Here is a 5,442-nt window from a genome sequence, read left to right on the forward strand (position 1 = left end):
CAACCTGCTATAGGAATCAACCTGCTATAAGAATCAACCTGCTATAGGAATCAACCTGCTATAGGAATCAACCTGCTATAGGAATCAACCTGCTATAGGAATCAACCTGCTATAGGAATCAACCTGCTATAGGAATCAACCTGCTATAGAAAACAGTCTGATATAGGAATCAACCTGCTATAGGAATCAACCTGCTATAGGAATCAACCTGCTATAGGAATCAACCTGCTATAGGAATCAACCTGCTATAGGAATCAACCTGCTATAGGAATCAACCTGCTATAGGAATCAACCTGCTATAGGAATCATCCTGCTATAGGAATCAACCTACTATAGGAATCAACCTGCTATAGGAATCAACCTGCTATAGGATCAACCTGCTATAGGAATCAACCTGCTATAGGAATCAACCTGCTATAGGAATCAACCTGCTATAGGAATCAACCTGCTATATGAATCAACCTGCTATAGGAATCAACCTGCTATAGGAATCAACCTGCTATAGGAATCAACCTGCTATAGAAATCAACCTGCATTAGGAATCAACCTGCATTAGGAATCAACCTGCTATAGGAATCAACCTGCTATAGAAATCAACCTGCTATAGGAATCAACCTGCTATAGGAATCAACCTGCTATAGAAAACAACCTGCTATAGGAATCAACCTGCTATAGGAATCAACCTGCTATAGGAATCAACCTGCTATAGGAATCAACCTGCTATAGGAATCAACCTGCTATAGGAATCAACCTGCTATAAGAAACAACATGCTATAGAAAACAACCTGCTATAGGAATCATCCTGCTATAGGAATCAACCTGCTATAAGAAACAACATGCAATAGGAATCATCCTGCTATAGGAATCAACCTGCTATAGGAATCAACCTGCTATAAGAAACAACATGCTATAGAAAACAACCTGCTATAGGAATCATCCTGCTATAGGAATCAACCTGCTATAAGAAACAACATGCAATAGGAATCAACCTGCTATAGGAATCAACCTGCTATAAGAAACAACATGCAATAGGAATCATCCTGCTATAGGAATCAACCTGCTATTGGAATCAACCTGCTATATGATTCAACCTGCTATAAGAATCAACCTGCTATAGAAATCAACCTGCTATATGAATCAACCTGCTATAGGATTCAACCTGCTATAGGAATCAACCTGCTATAGAAATCAACCTGCTATAGGAATCAACCTGCTATAGGAATCAACCTGCTATAGAAAACAGTCTGATATAGGAATCAACCTGCTATAGGAATCAACCTGCTATAGGAATCAACCTGCTATAGGAATTATCCTGCTATAGAAATCAACCTGCTATATGAATCAACCTGCATAGGATTCAACCTGCTATAAGAATCAGTCTGCTATAGGAATCATCCTGCTATAGAAATCAACCTGCTATATGAATCAACCTGCTATAGGATTCAACCTGCTATAAGAATCAACCTGCTATAGGAATCAACCTGCTATAAGAATCAACCTGCTATAGGAATCAACCTGCTATAGGAATCAACCTGCTATAGGAATCAACCTGCTATAGGAATCAACCTGCTATAGGAATCAACCTGCTATAGGAATCAACCTGCTATAGAAAACAGTCTGATATAGGAATCAACCTGCTATAGGAATCAACCTGCTATAGGAATCAACCTGCTATAGGAATCAACCTGCTATAGGAATCAACCTGCTATAGGAATCAACCTGCTATAGGAATCAACCTGCTATAGGAATCAACCTGCTATAGGAATCATCCTGCTATAGGAATCAACCTACTATAGGAATCAACCTGCTATAGGAATCAACCTGCTATAGGATCAACCTGCTATAGGAATCAACCTGCTATAGGAATCAACCTGCTATAGGAATCAACCTGCTATAGGAATCAACCTGCTATATGAATCAACCTGCTATAGGAATCAACCTGCTATAGGAATCAACCTGCTATAGGAATCAACCTGCTATAGAAATCAACCTGCATTAGGAATCAACCTGCATTAGGAATCAACCTGCTATAGGAATCAACCTGCTATAGGAATCAACCTGCTATAGGAATCAACCTGCTATAGGAATCAACCTGCTATAGGAATCAACCTGCTATAGGAATCATCCTGCTATAGGAATCAACCTACTATAGGAATCAACCTGCTATAGGAATCAACCTGCTATAGGATCAACCTGCTATAGGAATCAACCTGCTATAGGAATCAACCTGCTATAGGAATCAACCTGCTATAGGAATCAACCTGCTATATGAATCAACCTGCTATAGGAATCAACCTGCTATAGGAATCAACCTGCTATAGGAATCAACCTGCTATAGAAATCAACCTGCATTAGGAATCAACCTGCATTAGGAATCAACCTGCTATAGGAATCAACCTGCTATAGAAATCAACCTGCTATAGGAATCAACCTGCTATAGGAATCAACCTGCTATAGGAATCAACCTGCTATAGGAATCAACCTGCTATAGGAATCAACCTGCTATAGGAATCAACCTGCTATAGGAAACAACCTGCTATAGGAATCATCCTGCTATAGGAATCAACCTACTATAGGAATCAACCTGCTATAGGAATCAACCTGCTATAGGAATCAACCTGCTATAGGAATCAACCTGCTATGGGAATCAACCTGCTATAGGAATCAACCTGCTATAGGAATCAACCTGCTATAGGAATCAACCTGCTATAGAAAACAGTCTGATATAGGAATCAACCTGCTATAGGAATAAACCTGCTATAGAAAACAGTCTGATATAGGAATCAACCTGCTATAGGAATCAACCTGCTATAGGAATCAACCTGCTATAGGAATCAACCTGCTATAGGAATCAACCTGCTATAGGAAACAACCTGCTATAGGAATCAACCTGCTATAGGAATCAACCTGCTATAGAAATCAACCTGCTATAGGAATCATCCTGCTATAGGAATCAACCTGTTATAGGAATCAACCTGCTATAGGAATCATCCTGCTATAGGAATCAACCTGCTATAGAAATCAACCTGCTATAGGAATCATCCTGCTATAGGAATCAACCTGCTATAGGAATCAACCTGCTATAGAAAACAGTCTGCTATAGGAATCAACCTGCTATAGAAAACAGTCTGCTATAGGAATCAACCTGCTATAGGAATCAACCTGCTATAGGAATCAACCTGCTATAGGAATCAACCTGCTATAGAAAACAACCTGCTATAGGAATCATCCTGCTATAGGAATCAACCTGCTATAGGAATCAACCTGCTATAGGAATCAACCTGCTATAGGAATCAACCTGCTATAGGAATCAACCTGCTATAAGAAACAACATGCTATAGAAAACAACCTGCTATAGGAATCATCCTGCTATAGGAATCAACCTGCTATAAGAAACAACATGCAATAGGAATCATCCTGCTATAGGAATCAACCTGCTATAGGAATCAACCTGCTATAAGAAACAACATGCTATAGAAAACAACCTGCTATAGGAATCATCCTGCTATAGGAATCAACCTGCTATAAGAAACAACATGCAATAGGAATCAACCTGCTATAGGAATCAACCTGCTATAAGAAACAACATGCAATAGGAATCATCCTGCTATAGGAATCAACCTGCTATTGGAATCAACCTGCTATATGATTCAACCTGCTATAAGAATCAACCTGCTATAGAAATCAACCTGCTATATGAATCAACCTGCTATAGGATTCAACCTGCTATAGGAATCAACCTGCTATAGAAATCAACCTGCTATAGGAATCAACCTGCTATAGGAATCAACCTGCTATAGAAAACAGTCTGATATAGGAATCAACCTGCTATAGGAATCAACCTGCTATAGGAATCAACCTGCTATAGGAATTATCCTGCTATAGAAATCAACCTGCTATATGAATCAACCTGCATAGGATTCAACCTGCTATAAGAATCAGTCTGCTATAGGAATCATCCTGCTATAGAAATCAACCTGCTATATGAATCAACCTGCTATAGGATTCAACCTGCTATAAGAATCAACCTGCTATAGGAATCAACCTGCTATAAGAATCAACCTGCTATAGGAATCAACCTGCTATAGGAATCAACCTGCTATAGGAATCAACCTGCTATAGGAATCAACCTGCTATAGGAATCAACCTGCTATAGGAATCAACCTGCTATAGAAAACAGTCTGATATAGGAATCAACCTGCTATAGGAATCAACCTGCTATAGGAATCAACCTGCTATAGGAATCAACCTGCTATAGGAATCAACCTGCTATAGGAATCAACCTGCTATAGGAATCAACCTGCTATAGGAATCAACCTGCTATAGGAATCATCCTGCTATAGGAATCAACCTACTATAGGAATCAACCTGCTATAGGAATCAACCTGCTATAGGATCAACCTGCTATAGGAATCAACCTGCTATAGGAATCAACCTGCTATAGGAATCAACCTGCTATAGGAATCAACTGCTATATGAATCAACCTGCTATAGGAATCAACCTGCTATAGGAATCAACCTGCTATAGGAATCAACCTGCTATAGAAATCAACCTGCATTAGGAATCAACCTGCATTAGGAATCAACCTGCTATAGGAATCAACCTGCTATAGAAATCAACCTGCTATAGGAATCAACCTGCTATAGGAATCAACCTGCTATAGGAATCAACCTGCTATAGGAATCAACCTGCTATAGGAATCAACCTGCTATAGGAATCAACCTGCTATAGGAAACAACCTGCTATAGGAATCATCCTGCTATAGGAATCAACCTACTATAGGAATCAACCTGCTATAGGAATCAACCTGCTATAGGAATCAATGCTAAAGGAATCAACCTGCTATGGGAATCAACCTGCTATAGGAATCAACCTGCTATAGGAATCAACCTGCTATAGGAATCAACTGCTATAAAAACAGTCTGATAGGAATCAACCTGCTATAGGAAAACCTGCTATAGAAAACAGTCTGATATAGGAATCACCTGCTATAGGAATCAACCTGCTATAGGAATCAACCTGCTATAGGAATCAACCTGCTATAGGAATCAACCGCTATAGGAAACAACCTGCTATAGGAATCAACCTGCTATAGGAATCAACCTGCTATAGAAATCAACCTGCTATAGGAATCATCTGCTATAGGAATCAAACCTGTTATAGGAATCAACCTGCTATAGGAATCATCCTGCTATAGGAATCAACCTGCTATAGAAAATCAACCTGCTATAGGAATCATCCTGCTATAGGAATCAACCTGCCTATAGGAATCAACCTGCTATAGAAAACAGTTGCTGCTAGGAATCAAACCTGCTATAGAAAAACAGTTGCTATAGGAATCAACCTGCTATAGGAATCAACCTGCTATAGGAATCAACCTGCTATAGGAATCAACCTGCTATAGAAAACAGTCTGCTATAGGAATCAACCTGCTATAGAAA

The sequence above is a fragment of the Salvelinus namaycush genome, chromosome 36 (assembly GCF_016432855.1).
Source record: "Salvelinus namaycush isolate Seneca chromosome 36, SaNama_1.0, whole genome shotgun sequence".
Taxonomy (NCBI): Eukaryota; Metazoa; Chordata; class Actinopteri; order Salmoniformes; family Salmonidae; genus Salvelinus; species Salvelinus namaycush.